This window comes from Ctenocephalides felis, unplaced genomic scaffold, assembly GCF_003426905.1.
Source record: "Ctenocephalides felis isolate EL2017-DRISC unplaced genomic scaffold, ASM342690v1 CF-g0.4_SCAFFOLD_00845, whole genome shotgun sequence".
NCBI classification, from domain to species: Eukaryota; Metazoa; Arthropoda; class Insecta; order Siphonaptera; family Pulicidae; genus Ctenocephalides; species Ctenocephalides felis.
In genome coordinates, this window is record NW_020536999.1 from 93,322,595 (window position 1) to 93,333,687 (window position 11,093).

Genomic DNA, 11,093 nt, shown 5'->3' on the forward strand with positions numbered 1-11,093 from the left:
TTTTGTGAGGAAGTATATCGAATTTAGTATTTGTCATTATCATAGAAGACAACATAGCAATATTCTAGGATGAATAGAAATATTTTAATATATTTTTGAATATGCATCTTCAAACAAATTGTAATATTTGAAACGTTGGGATACTTATTATAATTTTATTCATCTCACACTTTTGGGAGAAACTATGTTGATTTTAGTATTCGTTTTAGACATAATAAAATATAACATATTTAAAGTGCACTTTTGCATAACAACCACAAATATTTTCAACAAATTTGTAAATTCTTCCTATTAACTCGTAATCTTCATATAGGCCTTTCATGCATTCTTTTACAATATATTTATTTATCTTAAATACTTGTGAGGAAACATATCAATTTTTGTATTTGTTGTTATAGTAGACATATTAAACTATAATATACTAAACCCCACAACATTTTTAAATGAATTGAAATATTTTAATAATTTTTTGAGCATGGGTTTCACAGTTTATCCATTTTGACAAAGAATTTAAATGTAAATAAATGATCATCAATAATGAAAAACAACTATTTAAATTTAGTAAAGCAGGTTTTAAGTTTATTGTTATCAATGATAAGATACATATTTTACAATATTTATATATAAATCTTATTAACACTCTATAAAGTTTTCCCAACTCATAATTCACACTCTTATATTTTATTAGATATTATGGTACAAAACCCTTTCTGAAATATTTACAATATCATTTCATCTATTTCTGAATTATCTTCAGTAGTTGTATATTCATTTATCAATATTTATTTAATCTGTTCAATTTTATATATAAATTATTATTTTTTTTACATTTGTTAATTAAAATTCAAATTCAAATTTCCCGCCTGTAAGGTTGGCAAACGCCATTACGCCTTCGAGCTGTCATTTTCTTTGCTTGTATATAAATTATACAGTTTTGTTGAAGTTGTCAAAAAGTAAATAGCCTAAATTTAATTAACCACAACGCTTTAAATATTTATTTAAACAATCTAAATTATATGATCCATATCAATAAAACAAACAGTGGTGCTAATATAAACATTAAATTATAGTTTTATCAATGAATAAAGTTTGTGCAAAGGAAAATTTAATTGTCTCAGCAAAAACTGGTGAGATTCTCTGATGATTTATTTACTATTGATTATAAATATATATTATTTATAAATAATGCTTTGATTTTACACTTATTTGTATTTTTGAGAATTAGTTTTCCCAAAATTGTTTTAAAAATTGGGGTTAGGATTTACACAATTTGATAATAGATTGTGTTTTAATAATAAAAACAGATTTGATCGTATGATATACATATATTTATCAAGAGCTGTTTGTTTATCAAAATAGCATAAATATTTAAATTGTGTATATACACTTATTCTGTAATAATTAAGATAAAGCTTGAATGTTGTTTATAAAACAATTGGTTCAATTTGTTTATAGAATTTTGTTTATATGTATCGGCTTCTGTATATGTATATGAAATGAAATCAAAGCATTATAATATATATATATATATATATATATATATTATATAACAAATATATATTTATAATTTATTTATATATGTATATCTTTATACAACTATTGATTTATATTTTATGTGTGTTTATATCTACATGTTTTATATACACATTTACATATTTATTATATCAACGATAGTTTCAGTTATTTAACTATGTATATATATATAAATTATTTAATCAACATTAAATTGTTATCAAAAAAGTTAATTTGTGAAAATCATTTTCAAAAAATCATTAAACTAGTTCTATTCGTACTAGGATATTCCAAAATATATTGTAGTTTAATATGTCTTCTATATATATATGTAATAAAATATTTTGTTAATGTTAATAACATAATTATATTATTAACATTAATGAATTTAAATTACATAAATTTGAACATTTCTCAATCTGTTTCTTGTGATTTGTATTTATATTGCCTTTGTAGGTAATATATATTTATATATAAATTCCTAATATTCAATTTAATTCTTCTTTCTTTCTATATGATAATTGAAGTTTTATAAACAAACATTTGTTTAACAGTTATTTTAAATTTAAAATATCGTAAGATACAAAATATAATTATGAACTAATGGATGTTTTATAAACAAAAAAATTTATTCAATTTTTCTAAATCAATTTTTGCAAGATTCAATAGAAGTTTTTAATAAGTTGCTTCAATTTTATTTTGGGCAAAGAAATTATTAATGCATATAATTTATTTAGAACTTTTTCTTAAAGTAATATTTATTAATGTTGATTATGCTTAATAAATAAATAAATACATAGATTTTTATATATACATTTGATCGATTGCTATCTAAGAAATTTGCAAATTAACGAACTAGTAAAATTATTAAGCTTATTTAAAAAGAAAATCATTAAACTCTAATTTTGTTTTCAATGAACATTTCTATTTGAAAATAATAGGTATTATATAAAAAAAACTAAGTGTGACTCAGCAAGATTAATTATTATTTTTATATATATTTCTCATATGAGATAAGATTTTTACACAAGAATTTAATAATCCATTTTGAATTTTGTAATACTATTTGAATTTAAAATTTTTGGAGCATTGAACTTTTGTGCAAATTCTGTATTTAATTATTTTCTCTCAATTATTTTCTCGATGAAAAATTCTGATGATTTTTTGCTTTAATTTTATGCAACAGTATAAATAATTTTTATTTATCATCATTTTATATTGAAGTAACATTTATGAAAATTTACAAAAACCTTTGAACGAAGTAAGAAAATAAGATGTAATATGTGATACAGTTATATCAACAACATACTATCTTGCTTGAATCGAGTTAAACCTGTATTTAGTTTTTTATTATATATATATATATATATATATATATATATACTGTTATAAACATTCTCTTCTATAAAATAATGAGTTACTATAATAATTTATTATATTACTATGCATATTTCTGCATAAACAAATAAAAATCTCTTGAACCAGTTTTGCGTACGGTTTTAATATAAAATAAATAACACAGAGCTTTCCATATAGATGGCACAACGGTTATAGATTGAAATAATTAGTTCAATTTTAGATTTGATCGACCTTTCAAGTCATTCTGAATCGTTTGGCATCGAGATTGGAAAAAATATGTGTGTGAGCCAAATTTGACTTTCGTCGAGTTTTTTTTTACAAACGGTTGACCCGATTTAAAAAAATTGATGATATTTAATGAGGACTTGTGCTGATTAGTTTTGTCTGACTTTCGGTCGAGCCGTTTTTTTAGAATTAACAGATAACTGCAAAAATATTCGTCAAAGTTTTTGATAAAGTTTATGAACCGATTTTGAAAATTCAAAAACTCTTATCAGCTAGAAATCATTTCGATTAGTTTTAGAGTTTTTAAAATCTATGCACGGTTTTTGGCGTATATGGACGAGTTTTTATCACTCACATGCTAATTGTAAAAAAAACTGCTCGGCTGATCGTTTTACAAAAGTAATAAGGTCTAATTTTGATAAAAATGCACTCTTTTGCCAATTCTAGCTTGAAACCTAAATTAAAAAATTGGTTTCACTAAAAAAAACATGCATTTTTCTTTTGTGAATAAATGCTAATATTCACTTTTATTTTATAGTTTGTATTTAAAAAACAAGTTTAAATACTTTTTTTAAATTTTTTTTTAAATATTGTAATTAATTTAGCAACTGCTAAATGATGACACGTATGTGGTGTCGAAACGTAGAGCATATATACTTTTTGTTTTATTGTTATTTCATTCTCGTTTTATTGTTATTTCATTCTCGAATTATTAATATTATTATATATTTAATTTATATATATACATATATATATATATATATATATATATATAATGCATAATTATGCAAATTCGTTTATCAACGATATATATGCATATGTAAAATAACATATGCGGTCGCCCTTGAACAAATATTGTATATATTTTTTATAAACAATAATAATTTGCAAAAAAACGCATTCCAATAATTATCGCATATCAAATACTCACGCGAGCGATATAAAGCTAAATGAAAACTAAACTAACATATTAAAAAAATAAAATACAATAAAGGATTGATTTTTTTTTTCAACTTCTAAACATAAAACTAAGAAATGCCTCTTTTCTACTTATCATGGAGAAATGAATAAATTTTTACAACTCGCCAATAGTCAAATCATGTGGAATACTCATGTGTGGAATTTATAATAATTTGGATTTGGCGTATAAAGTGTCATATGAGACGACATTTCGTAAGCAGTTTGGCGAAATTGTAAGACGTGCCTAAAGTTTTAAGTTTCCTACGTTTTACCCAAGGGATATATATATATATATATATATATATATATATATAAATGTGTATGTATTAGTTTGTAATTTATAAGATATTTCAGCCACGTTTGATCTCTGACCTCCTATTCCTAAACCCTTATTATCGAGGTTATTCTCAACCTCGGCGAGGTTAATGACTATATACACACCAATAAATGCAAATATTTCATTATATATATGTATGTATGTATATATATATATATATATATATATATATATACATTTCTTTGCCTTCAACTATTTTAGATCACATATCAAAAATATAATTATTACAACATATCAAAAATTATACATATTACAAAAAGAATATTAATGAAAATTATTCACAATATCCTGTTAAGTCACCGCCAAAGGTTGTATGCTCGTTGTGAAAGGTTGTGTTTCTCTCTGAAACTTTGTACTTAATCAAGGCGTAATCAAATGTGCATCAGGCATATAAGTCTCATAAAAGACAAAAAGGCCGATGCATGGCATAGTTTTTGGCATTCAAATCAATTCATTCCGCGCCTTTCATTCGTTCAGTTACTTTCAGTTCCTTACAGTGTTCGAGTTGATTTATTCCGTGGTTTTCATTCATTTTGGTTTAATTCATTCATTCAGTTACTTGCAATCAATACATTCAGTTCCTTTCAGTGTTTGTTATCAGTTCAATATTATCAGTGGATTAAATTTCTATTGTGTGTCAAGTCAACAGTTATTTTTATTTGTCAGTGTATTCGAATTTCTTTTCAACCTATCCAACCGACTACGCGATTTTTCCAGATCCAACCAAATAGCTGCCGCGGCTTGGACTCCAAAACAGATAACATTTTCATACAATATTAATTAGTGTTCATTTTTTGTTTTTTCATTCATATAAAATTTATATAGAATATTTTAGTTTATTATTGATTACGGAGTAAGAAGAATTTTATTTTTAATTTATATTTGTTTACCATTGGTTTTTGTTTTCTGAATACATTTAATTTTTTTATTTTTCCTCGAAGTATAAATACTTCGAAAGGGGTGAGAAACCCCCCAACATCAACATTTGGTCCTTCGAGCCGGATCCTAATTATTATTAGGATTAATTGGGTGTATACAGAAAACAAAATATATAATGGCGTCCTAAAATCGATATTGGTGCAGAAATCGCACGTTTAACCGCCAAGAGAGAGATGTACTTTTCAATTGTGCAAGAAACGTACGATCTATCGCAACAGATTGATGTATCTTCAAATAAGACACAATTTCTTGAAAATGTATATATTACTGAAAATGCTCGTGAACATTTATTCAATTGTGCGATGAAATAAACAAATTAAATATTTAGATAATCCTAGTTTCATTCCGGAATATTCCGCAATAAAGGCCCTTGAAACGATGTATGCCCAAAATAAAACACGCTGAGAATTATTAGATAATAAAAATGCGCATAGTTCTTCAATTAAGACATGTACCCAAACAACATTTACCGTCCATTGAAGTACCTAAATTCTCAGGAGATATTCAACAATGGCCATTATTTTATGAAACATTCAATTCACTAATTCATGAAAATACCGAGTTAGATAATGTTTCAAAATTTCATTTTTTAAAAGGAGCGTTACAGGGTCCGTTTTAAAATATTTCATTCTATACTACCGACCGACAAATAATTATCAAATCTTTGGAAGCGCTCATAAAAAATACGAAAATAAACGGTACTTAGCCACCAATTATTTCAAACAACTATTGTCATTCAAAACCATTTCATCTGGACAAATAATTCATTCCTTGAAAAATTCGATACCGCGGTGCAAGCGCTCTCCCAATTGAATATTCCCGACGCCTATGATTTCCTTATTACGTCACTGGCATTCTCGAAACTCGATCCGTTTTTACAAGAAAAATTCGAGCATTTTTATCAAGGTGAGTTTCCCAAATACCAAGACCTCCTGCATTTTCTTCAAAAGTCACAACAGGCAAAAAATCAAGTATATGGTATGACCAACAATTTCACTAATGACAAACCCAATTACAAAAACACTAAAATTAGCCGGTCATTTTTTAAAAAATAAATATGATAACAAATGCTTTATGTGTCGGGAACAACACAGAGTGTTTACTTGTTCAAAATTTCTATCATTGAGTATACCTGAACGGCGATCCCTTATTCAAAAATTAAACTTATGCGACAATTGTTTGGGTCATAGATAACGACTACGTGTCGATCGAATAAAACCTGTTTATTATGTAACGAACGACATCACTCGCTATTGCATACTGGTAGCAATTTTGCGAGTACGGATCAAAATAATCTTTCTAATTCCAAATCAGGTAGTACGGTTTTATGCGCATTAATCAAAACAAAATCGCACATCATATTACCATATTGCCGACAGCAGTAGTAAAAGTTACTACTAGAAAAGAAAACATTTTATTACGTACAATTATTGATTCGGGAAGCGATAGAAATTTTGTGACATTAACTTGGTGCAAAAGGCTGATTTACAAATTCTTCCATATCAACCCAAGTGATCGGGTTGGCAATTCGTCACATAAAGTTATTGGATTAGTTAATTTCACTTTGAAATCTTTAATCGATTCTTATCAGTTATCGGTCTGTGCATACGTAGTACACGAGATAGTGGGAAGCAACCACAAATTACCATTCCGATTTCATCCATCAAAACATTTCTGAATTATCCTTTAGCGGATCCTAACTTTCATACACCCCAGGAGGTCGACGGAATTTTGGGTTTGCGATGTTTTCGGCGAAATTCTTGGCACTAATCAGGTTAAAAATGATAAAGGATTACCTGTGGCCCTAGAAACCCGGTTGGGTTATCTAATATTAGGTTCCATTCCTGATTTATATGAAAATACCGGCACTTCTACTAATTATGTAATGTTTCAGATTCAGATTTCCATTTACAAATGAATAAATTCTTACAATTAGAAGACATCCCGAAATAATCCTCTCTTCTAACGATGATTTATGCGAAAACCATTTTACTACAACTACTACGCGATCTCCAGATGGACGATATGTAGTAGCGCTGCCTTTAAAAGTGAAGGCAGAAATTTATACAAATCATTTCATTTAGCCTTAAAGCGATACCAAATGCTTGAAAATAAATTTTTGAAATATCCCGAATTTCATAAAAATATGCCGCCGTTATAGAAGATTACCTGACTCAAAACCAATTATCCTTTGTCGATTATTGTCCGGTAGATCAGGAAGTCGATGATTTTATTAAAATAAAAAATGGATATTATATTCCACATTTCGCAGTCGAAAAAGAAAGTTCCTCCACGCCTTTACGCGTTGTGTTTGATGCATCTGCGAAAAATTCAGAATTCACTTCCTTGAACGAATTTTGCATGTTGGTCCTAAATTACAAACCGACATTTGTTCAATCCTTCTAAATTTTCGTTTCGGGCCTATAGCATTAACAGCTGATATCAAACAAATGTATCGTATATTTGGGTTCGTAAACAAGATAGAAAATATCAAAGAATCTTATGGAGACCGTTTCCCGATGCACCCATTGGCATCTATGAATTAAATACCGTAACTTTTTGGTCTATCATCATCTCCTTTCAAGCTATCAGAACATCAAACAACTATCCCGAGACGAATGTTCCAAATATTCTCAATCTATTTCTAGAATTCTTGAGAACGATGTCTATATTGATGATGTGGTTGTACAAGTATCGACTCCTTGGATAGCGCTAAAACCATTTGCGAGGGTTTGCAGACTGTATTATCGTCTGGTGGTTTTGAATTAAAAAAGTGGGAATCTAATAATTCTAATCTGCGTAAACTTTTTTCTGATTCTGATGTACAAAATAAAACATTTCTCTAAATCGGATTTCAAATGGATCTTCTACAAAGGTATTGGGATTAAAATGGGATCCTCTGGGTTTCCTAACTCCGATAGTTGTTAAGATAAAAATATTATTGAAAAAAATTTGACATTAAAATCGATTGGGATGAGGAATTACCATCATTTATTATTACATCATGGTTAGCCGTATATTCCGAATTAGAGCATCTTAATAACTATCAGATTCCGCGTTATCTCGAAACATCAAAACAAAACAAATGTTCATTATTTGGTTTCGCGGATAGTTCAGAGCAAGCGTATGGAGCGGTAGTTTATATTAAATCTCTTGGCAATCCGAATTTCTTGTTGATTTCAAAATCGCGTGTAACACCGATTAAAAACCAAACATTAGCCAGGCTTGAACTTTGTGCCTGTCATTTACTGTCAAAACTTCTGAATTTTATATTAACGAATAACCAACATAGTATAGATTTTGATTCTATATCTGTTTTTCCGATTCTATGATTGTCCTTCACTGGTTAGCAGGACCGGCTACTCGTTGGAAAACATTTGTAGCCAATAGGGTAACAAAAATACGGGATCTCATTCCTAATGCACAATGGCTTCACATTCCTTCTAATCAAAATGCAGCCGATTGTGTTTCTCGAGGTCTTCGACCTAAGGAATTATCCAACATAAGAATTGGTTGTTTGGGCCGGATTGGTTGAATGGTCCTATATCAACTTGGCCTGCAAAACGGTTGAACCTTCCGGAGATATTGATCAAGAAAGAAAAGCTAACGTTCTAATAGTAAAGAGGTCATACCACCGATCAATCTTTATATGAATTAACGCAAAAAATTTCTAGTTGGTGCAAACTTGTAAGAATTTTCGCTTATATATTGAAGTTTGTTGTAAAATATAACAAATCGAAACCGACTTTTGACTTCAGATTTGAAACAAGCCGAGGTAATTATTATTCGATTAGTCCAAGAACACCATTTTCCCGAAGAATTCAAACTATTAACGAACGGAAAGTCTTGTTCGAAAAAGTTTTGCCGACTAAATTTGGTTTTGGATTCTAATAATTGTTTACGCGTTAAAGTTAGATTAGGATTACAACTAATAACAATCCACTTCTTTTGCCAAAAAAGACAAGTAGTAAATTGTCTCATAGATTACTACCATATTAATAATTTACATACTGGATCAAACTTAGTATTATCTTTATTGAGGCAAAAATATTGGATCTTGTCGGCTCGTGCAATAATTCGTAATCGTCTTCACAAGTGTATGACTTGCTTTCGACAGAATCCGAAAACCATTTTTCCATTCATGGGCGACTACCAGTACCGCGCATAACAGCCAGTAGAGCTTTCCCTAAACGTCGGCGTTGATTATGCAGGCCCCTTCAATATCTCCATGAGTCGTCACAGAGGCGCTCGAACCTACAAGGCTTATATATGCTTGTTCATCTGTTTAGCCATAAGCGATACATCTCGAATTAGCTTCAGATTTAACAAGCGATACATTTTTAGATGCTTGAAACGATTCCTAGCCCGGCGTGGTCCTATCAAATGTATTTACTCCGATTGTGGAACCATTTTATAGGAGCCAAAAATACTCTTGATTCCTTATTCCTTCTCCTAAATTCCGAAGACGTATAAAAAGCGTTTCAATGAATTATTGGTTTTACATGACATTGAATGGAAATTTAATCCACCGTTTGCCCCACATTTTGGAGGTATATGGGAGGCGAATATTAAATCAGTGAAGACCCATTTGTTTAAAGTTATAGGGTTGCAATTTTATCCTACGAAGAGTTTAATACAGTCCTCAATCAAATCGAAGCCTTACTGAATTCAAGACCGTTATGTTGGCTGAGCAATGATCCATCGGATCCTCAACCTCTTACGCCTGCGCACTTCTTAATGCAAGAGCTCTGTCGGATTTGCCCGTTGACTATGAAAACTTGAATTTGACTAAAGAAAACAATGTTAGATCATATTGTCGCTTCTTACTGGAAGCGATGGAATGTGGAATATCTAACGAGCTACAGGTCCGACAGAAATGGAATACAGTCACTAATCCTATTAAAAGGGTGATTTGGTAGTTGTAAAACAAGAGAATGCGCGTCCGCTCCATTGGGGGTTGGGAAAAGTTGAAGAGGTTTTTTCCGGGCTCCGATGGAGTGGTTCGAGTAGCATTGGTAAAAACGGAAATACCCTAATCAAGCGGCCTGTTGTCAAACTATGCCCCCTACCTATTCAATAGTTTTAATCTGAATTATCATTTAAAAAAAAAAACTTTTTCTATCTCATGATATATTTGCTTCTATATATATGTTTTGCCAAATTTTCAATCTCCAGGGCGATGAGAACACCCCTCATAGTCTCTGGAAGATTCTTGTAAATGTCCAAAAAAAAATCTAGACCTGGCGCGAAAATAAACTTCCGCAATCTAGATTGTGTGAATGTGGTAGGTTGTGAGAGCGGGACCCTGGCGCGAGGTCAGGCTTCCGTAACCGATCTACTCTGAATGAAAGTTTGAATTTATTTTGGCAATTCTATCCTTCCTAATCATGAGGTTCACTATGTACCAATTTGGAAATTTCGAGTATTTTCAGAAGTATAAAAGGCTAACCTTTTAGTCGGGGGAAAAGTTTTGCGCCGCACCTGTGTAGGTTGTCGGACCTGTAAAAGGTTTTTTTTCTACTCGGACAATACGTTTCAAATTTAGGCATCGGGGGGCAATTCTGACTCATAAAAAGGCCGATGCAGGCAATAGTTTTTGGCATTCAAATCAATTCATTCCGCGCCTTTCATTCGTTCAGTTCTTTCAGTTCCTTACAGTGTTCGAGTTGATTTATTCCGTGGTTTTCATTCATTTTGGTTTAATTCATTCATTCAGTTACTTGCAATCAATACATTCAGTTCTTTCAGTGTTTGTTATCAG

The 11,093-nt window shown here is 29.9% G+C and overlaps 1 protein-coding gene across 2 annotated transcripts in view; it reads left to right on the forward strand.

Moving 5' to 3' along the window:
• The first annotated feature begins 1,019 nt into the window (after positions 1-1,019).
• LOC113364070 (ras-specific guanine nucleotide-releasing factor RalGPS1-like) overlaps positions 1,020-11,093 on the forward strand; it is a 120,851-nt gene continuing 110,777 nt past the window's right edge. For both annotated transcript variants that reach the window (XM_026606532.1, XM_026606531.1), the window contains exon 1: positions 1,020-1,127. The gene's annotated coding sequence lies outside the window, so the exon portion shown is untranslated. The remainder of the gene's footprint in view (positions 1,128-11,093) is intronic.